The sequence below is a fragment of the Centruroides sculpturatus genome, unplaced genomic scaffold, assembly GCF_000671375.1.
Source record: "Centruroides sculpturatus isolate CEXI.00-Female unplaced genomic scaffold, Cexi_2.0 scaffold995, whole genome shotgun sequence".
NCBI lineage: Eukaryota > Metazoa > Arthropoda > Arachnida > Scorpiones > Buthidae > Centruroides > Centruroides sculpturatus.
Genome location: NW_019385527.1, coordinates 31,704 through 39,604, shown reverse-complemented (window position 1 = coordinate 39,604; position 7,901 = coordinate 31,704). Strand labels below are relative to the sequence as shown.

The 7,901-nt window shown below is 32.0% G+C and overlaps 1 long non-coding RNA gene across 1 annotated transcript; it reads left to right on the top strand.

Moving 5' to 3' along the window:
* On the top strand, positions 1 to 4,126 carry LOC111639824. The gene is made up of 3 exons (XR_002759149.1): positions 1 to 67; positions 139 to 202; positions 4,055 to 4,126. It is a non-coding gene; the product is annotated as an uncharacterized LOC111639824 (long non-coding RNA).
* The last annotated feature ends 3,775 nt before the right edge of the window (positions 4,127 to 7,901 follow it).

Below are 7,901 nucleotides of genomic sequence, written 5' to 3'. Positions count from 1 at the left end.
AGCGAAATGAAGAAAAGTTTGGAAAGTATTCGTTTGCGATTTTCCAATGAAAAAAATGAAGAAAGAGGTAAATTTAATCAAAAGCAATGTTTACCAACGACATTTCTTTAATATTTATTTAAAATTCTATCAATTTAGTTATAGTAGAAGTGATGAAGCTGAACCCAACGGTCAGCAAAATCAGAATTATTGGATTAATAATGTAAGTTATTCAATTTCATTTATCAACTTAGAAATTACTTTTTTGATTAAATGTGAATTAACAGGTCTTTACTCGATTTTAAAATATGCATTAAGAGTAAAAAATATTATTATTTTAACTTGTGAGATTACGTTTCACTCCCTTGGAAAAAATCATTGCCTTATTTGGTCATTTAGATCGACTTTCTCGATTTTAGAATAGAATCGGTTCTCTCGGACTTAGAGGGGTGTACGGGATTTTGCTTTATCCCGGTCGGTGACCTTTTGCTTACTCTCTGTACAGTAACAGGTGATTGTCACTGTTAATTGGCTACTCATCTGCACTTTATATTTACGTTAGACTTGAACGATCCTCTGGTGTAAGTCGTATGAATATCGTATCGTATGAGTAAAGTCACCTTGGATGTGACGCAGTACACTGAGGGGTCAAAAAGGTCTCCTCTTTACTTAACGAGAGGGGAAAAGGAAAAAAAAAAATAATGATAAAAATAAACTATACCGACGGGTGTAAATTCACACTCAAGTCTGAATTCTCACAATTCATAATTTACTTTCTGTTGGATAATAAAAAATCTCTCACGAATTATCCAAGAAATTAGTACTGTACGTTTGTATTTTTACGAACAAAATTAAATTTGTTTAATAAATATTGTTTGAACGAAAATTATGTTAATATTTATAAATCAATACAAATATTACAGACTTGTGTTCGTTTTAAATTGTACGTGTTGTCACGAATAATATTTTATTTGAATTGCTTTTCAATATTTAGAAACAAACATTCATGTAATTAAAGTTTTTAATCTTTAATCTTAAAATTTCTTAAAATGTTTTCGTTAGATTTAAGTAGAAAATTAATAGTTATTGCTTCGGGAAACAAGCAAGTAAAACAACGAGACAAACAATTATTTAATTATGAGGATACTAGCATATAAGCTTGGACAAAAATATAGTACAGTAAAAGCTTAGTTCTTTAGGACAAGCTTTTCTTTTTTCCCTCTCTCCTGCTAAAGAAATTTTTAAAAATCCCTTCTTAGTGTGCATTCTCGTGACGTATCCTAACTGTGTACCAAATTTCAACTTTCAACCCCTAACCGTTTTGGCTCTGTGCTTATTATTTTTATCATCATCAACCCATCTCGATTATAAGATTGAACTAATTGAAGAAGAAAATTGAAAATTAAAATAGTGGAAATAAAAAAATAGTTTTAAACTGCCCACTAGAATAGAAATCAAAGTATTCAAACATCGAAAATGAATTGAGTTGGCCGATGTGATGCGTCCAGCAATGGCTGAGCGGAGAAAATAACTAAACAGAATACTGGTGCTTGGTAGCAGATTAGCGCCTGACCAACAAAAATGTGAGGTCCGAAATCTCTTCACTTGTTTACTATTTTGTCTTTTATTTTTCACTGTCTTCGAAAACAGAGTTGTAAAAGTTAATGTATTTGTCAAAGTCGAAGTGGGAGAGACGATGTATGGGGACAGATTGAAAATATCGAGATTTATAAAACTAGCAATTACCAGCTTAAATATATAAAAGAAAGACGAGGTAAGCACTTTATTTGAAAATTAGGTAATCGGTCCAGATGTCTTTCGAGCGATAAAACACCTTCCTTCTTTGATTACTGGTCATCAACCGAGGAAGTTCGCTCTTTCCTTAATTATGGGCTATCACCTCAGGATGTCCGTAAGCGAACGTGGGAAGAATGATAGCACCGGCTGGAAGTGAGGGAGACTCCAATCGCTTCCGACCCGAACTTGGTCCCTAGCAACGGAGCAGTAGTCAATGAGTGAAAAAGAAAAAGTTGGACAAATCCAAATCATGGATTTCGAGTCCGAATCGTATAAAGGGGACTGATTCCCAAAGACAAAGTTAGTCGCCGTCAATGCAGAGCGAGTTCGTAGCCGCCGAGAATCTTCAGTGAATCGCCGCCATCGTAAAGCGCGTACGTTGTCACAGAGAACCTCCGAGGTCGTCGTCGCCATCGCAGAGGACCGTGTTAACATTGGATCTTCGTACGTCATGGACATCTGTCAATCCGACCAGAGACACAGATTTACTTTTTCTCCCATCAACTTCGTGCTTCTCCGCCCAGTCCACCCAATGTCATTCGATCAACCATCGAGAGCCCATAAATTACCCGAACAAGATCAACTAACTTTATCCGAACATCGTTTTCCATCTGGAATCGCATCCACTTCGAGTGTCGTCTTCGACTAATTGTAAAATGTTTTTCCTTAAAAGTAATCGCGTTTATAATTGTACATTTGCGTATGTCTCTGCGTCTGCCACCATTACCTCTCTACATCTCCATCCTCTCGTGTTATCCTGACAAAAGCGTGAGCGGCGCCTTAATCCTATTTTGGAGATTATCGTAGGAGTGTTTTACTAACAAGGGCATCGAATAACGACTTACATGAAGAAAGTCAAAAAACCTTTATGTGACGAATTGGTCACGTAAATTTTCAGGATTTTATTCACGTGTTTAATTAACATTTAAGTATAATACAGGTCAATTTCCCAACAAATGTTCTCACGGGAGGCACCCTCTGCTCCTTGGCAGATCATCTGAGTTTCATTTCCTTATTATATCATACCAACCCAACCCATAATTTTCAAAAAACAATTTTTATGAATATAACTCGAATAATATTTAAATGTATAAATCTTTTCTACTTGAACTAAAACGATTCTAGCAAATAAAATTAGTTATCAAACTGATTGTAGACACAAACTTAAATATAAAATTGTACAGTATAAATCAGTTAATTTATTCATTTAAATTCAAGCATGTTTTGCACGAACTACAGAATATTTTACTAGTAAATAACAAATATAAGCGAAATATAAAAACGATAAAACATTATGTAACTTTATTGTTTACGTTATTACAAGTCGTTATGGTAATGATTTTCCTTTAGTGCACGCATACTGTGTAAATTTAATTACTTTCCTAACAAACTTTTTAATTTATGTATTAATCGATAAACAAATCTGACCTTAAATTAGTAAACACAATTTACTCAGCCACATTCGTTTAGTTACATTTGGATTTACTACCTATACTACCGCTAATCTTCGTTACTGTAGGAAAAAATTCGTACTGCAAATAAGGAATAACTTTCAATGTAAGTTAAGTTTGATAATTGACACAAATTTGCATCGAATAATTTCACTCTTAATTTTATAGTATAAAGAATTAAACAAACACGGTTATGGATAACAATAAACAAGTTGGAAAAATTTTCCAGAAGAATTGGAAGCTGTTATTGAAGCACATGTCTTTATTTGGAATGAAGTTGGAAAAGAAAAGATTTACAATTAGCAATTGCATTTCTCTACTAATTTCGAGTTTTTGTTATATTTCAAGCGATAACTGTATTTCTGCATAGAAATTTTGCCTTACAAACATTTTCCTAGTGTCTTTTATAATATTGTTTTACTTGATAAATTTGATAACACTCTATCATTATCATATAAAAAAAGAAAAACTTTTCCAACTTGTCGAAAACATATTCAAAATATCTTATCTTAGCACCCATAAACAAAAAATCATTATTGTTTATTTGTTACTAATATGGTTCTGTTTGCTGTTGTTCAACATCGATACAATTTTACTATACGCGTATGGTGAAGAGGATGAATTTCATCGGGAATTATTTATAAATGATATTATTGGAATAAATATACCAGATGATATTTCAAGAATAATTTCATATTTCCTGAATTTGTTGCTTTTCATTTATACTGTAATAATTGTAAATGTACTTTTTCTTTTCGTTATTTCACTTTGTAATGAAGTTGAAAATGCATTTAACTGTTTGCATGACAAAATTATTGCTTCTACAGATTTACGTGAAAATTTACGTTCTATATCCTCAATTTACTTTTATAATTTGGAAATTGTAAATTCCATAGTAGAGATTTATTCGCCAATTTTATTTCTTTGGACAGCTAATATGGGATGCAATCTTACTGTTGCTTTTTCTACAATAAGTATAAATATTACTAAAATTCCTATGATTAAGGTTATGTATATGACCATTTTACCGTTTTATTTGTTTTTTCAAATATGTCTGAGTTGTTCGCGAATAACAGCTGCAGCAAAAAATATATCCAGTGCTATATACAAAGTTTCTCTATCCTCCAGAGATAAATGGATTCAAGAATGGTGCTTTCGATTTTCTGTCAAATGCTTACAGGATCTACCGGAAATTACGGCTTGCAGAGCATTTCCTTTGAATATTAATGTCGTTCTTAATATTATCAGCATTGCAGTAGGTTATTCTGTATTGCAATATCAATTAATAAATTCATAGATTTGAATATTTCTTGCACCGCTGATTGCTACGATCTGTAAATTGTTAAAAGTTCAACAATTTATTCTTCTCTAATTATTAATTTAAAGTAATTGTAATTGTGAATTTTTGAACTAACGTTTTGCACAAAAATAACGATCGCGAGTATAAAATGAAACTTAATGTATTTTGTGTTTATAATGGTAAATAATATTAAAACTTAATTTCATTGTAATTTGAATAAAATTGTTTCCACTGAAAACTGCTGTTTAGTTAATCGAATTGTCTATTGAATCAACATCTTAAAACGAGTTCGAAATTATCACATAACATTGAATAATCTCTGTAATCCCTGTCTAAAAATCTTCTGTGAAAGAAGTTTAGGATCAAAGATGCTTAGAATTAATACTCATTTGTCTGAAGAAATCAGAAAGTATTAAATGTTGAGCTTGGCATCGTAGCTAAGGCCTGACAAAAGAGGCAAGCAAGAAGGTACAAAACCCGGATGGCCCGATCAAGGATGTGATTCTTAGTATTTTAATCACGGTGTAAGAAGATGAGGGAGCCTAGTAACACTACGCATTAAATCCTATTTGCATTCCTTTTATCATTTGTCTAGGATCCGTCAGATGGCGCAACGTGTATTAAATTACTGTGTTTTTTCCCATCGAAGTACATTTATCCCATCGAAGTAAGTAGTAGCTTTGTTGTTGTAATATACTATAAAGATAATCATAAAATAAATGCGAATTTTGAATACAGATAAACAAAAATTATAGGTTAGAATTTTCTGTTTTAATTATTTATTTATTCTTTTTTATTTATGATTATAGTGCTATAACAATATGGGAATTTCCAGAGTTTGATGTCGCTACCCGATACTTCTTTGGTTTTCCAGGTAGCCTAACCCAACAAAGATAATACCACGTTTGCGGATGCGATCAGAGACTTACATGGATTAAGTTTTACTCTTAGAGTTGTATTTATTTTACGGACTTTCATTCCTGAGTAGAAAGCTTTTAATTAATTAAACATAATTTAGTGTGGGATTCGGACTCGCCCGGAACTTCGCAAAAATTTACTATGAAATCTATGAAAATTTTACTTTTTCTCGCTTTTCAACCCGAGCAAATAATTTTTTTGTTTTGCGTTTTGGCACATTTCCAATAGAATGTAATAAAGATTTATGTAAGCTGGCATCTCTTCTATCTGTTCTATGTGCAATCCCTTATTACATAAAACATCTAAGCAATCTCCATAAACAGATACTTCACAATGATTTTTAAAGTATTCTTCACAAGTTTGTAATTGTAGCTAAATTCACAATTTTGGATAAATTAAACTAAATCTATTATTTACACGAACAAGTTTACCTTCTTTTAAATTGAAAAACAATTAAATGTAAAAAATGCCTCGATGCAAACGTGGCATAGAGTTTTCTTTAGAAAATCTCTACAGATGAAACCACAGACATAGTAAATAATGTAACATCGAACTTTTCCTTCGCTGCAAACGTGTTTAAAAACAGCATCAAACTGTGCAGGTGACTAAATTAGAAGACTGGTAAGCTGATTTTAATGTAATTCATTTGAGCCGCTTTTATCGATTCTGAGTAGGATTACTTTATAAAGAAAATGAAGATACGGTGTTCTTTCTCTCAGGAATCAGCGAAAAGATAAAGAACATTATCATAATTTGGTAAGAAAACAAAATGTCTATGATATTATTAGTATGTATAGTTTGATAAATATTGAAACAAAAAAAATTTATATGTAGATGAAAGTTATGAGAAATAACATCACATTAAATATACGTAATTAAAAATATAAATTTAACAATTTCATACTTTATATATTTCCGAGACCGTGTCTTCCTTTATTTGTTTTTTCCTCACTACTACGTGCATTAATAGACACAAGGCATTTTACATCATTTTTATTGTGAATCTTCGATAGACCGATACGCGTTTTGGGCAAAGGCCCCTTATCCGTCGGCTACACAATAAAACATATTATAAATATCTTACGTTACAAATGTTTGATCATAATAAGTTATGACATATCATGACATCCAGAATTTTCTTTAGGTTGTGTTGATACATATACCAATTGGTTTCTTTGTGTAGGATTTTTACTTCATCTTTGTCTGAATTTATTATAAACTGCTGATAAGTAACTTACAATTGTCCCTTCTGTGCTTTATTAATTCTAAAATTGAAATATTTTGTTAAATTCATTCAATTATATTATTTTCGGTTTTCCCGTCGTGATCGGTATTGACTCATTAGGAATCGATGAAAGTATGCGGGAATAGCTGAAACTTTGCAAATATTTTACTTGCTAATGTAAGGAGATGATGTCTTTTAAAAATTTTATAACAGATTATATTCTATGTAACATAATGTTTTATAATAGGCCTATATATAAGATATAATATTGAAGGGATGGACGGAAATTAATTTTTTTAAAAGGTGTCAACACACGAAAAAATCGGGAACCCTTGTATTCAATGGCTTAACCTTCCATTTTTATTGGTTCGTAGGCTACTGGAACCAATCTTCCATCTTACTTTCTCGGCTTCTTGTGCATATAACACAAGAAAGTATTGAAATCGTATCATCTTTGACCCTCCGAGATTTTTGGAAATTTCGACGTTTTAAACCGAAAAAAGCCAAAAGAAATTTTTGCAACGAGTTGCGAAATTTTCCCATGTGTAATGAGATGTTATTTTAAAAATAGCATATGTGTCTCGCATTATCTTTTATTAGATTTTGTTATAAAAAAAAACTTTTTTGTATTATTAATTATTATAAGATGACAAAAACCTTAATTTTGAAGGTAGTGATTGGTTTTATAAAAAAAAAAAAAATTCGAAAATGCTAATGACGAGTACTTTAATTTTCGTTATGTTCGATCTCTCAAGATATAACACGTGATTGCCCGTAATTCCTCTCTCCTGGACCTTTAACATAAGTTTATCGTCATCAATGTCGCATTTTCACTCTTGGAAGAATAATCGGAAAGCTGTTATAACAAATAACAGGCAAATAACAGATGTTGCATGCGAATTTAACATCGCGCACGGTATCGTTTCTAGGCTATGGGCAGCGCATCAAATTAGTGGAATGTGTAGCAGGCGCAAGGGGAAGGTCGTCCTAGCAGTACGATGTTTCAAAAGGATCAGTATATTGTTCTTTCAGTAAAAAGGAACCAACGCAGCACAGCTGGTGAACTAGCAAATCATTTACAGGCATCCACAAGAATTAAGATATCCCGTGGAAATCCGAAGACCTATTGTGTGTGTACCACTATTGTGAGTTCACCAAAGCGCCCATTTGCAATGGTGCCGTCTGCATTGCAATTTCCCTAATGACGACTAATGATCCTGATCATCTATAT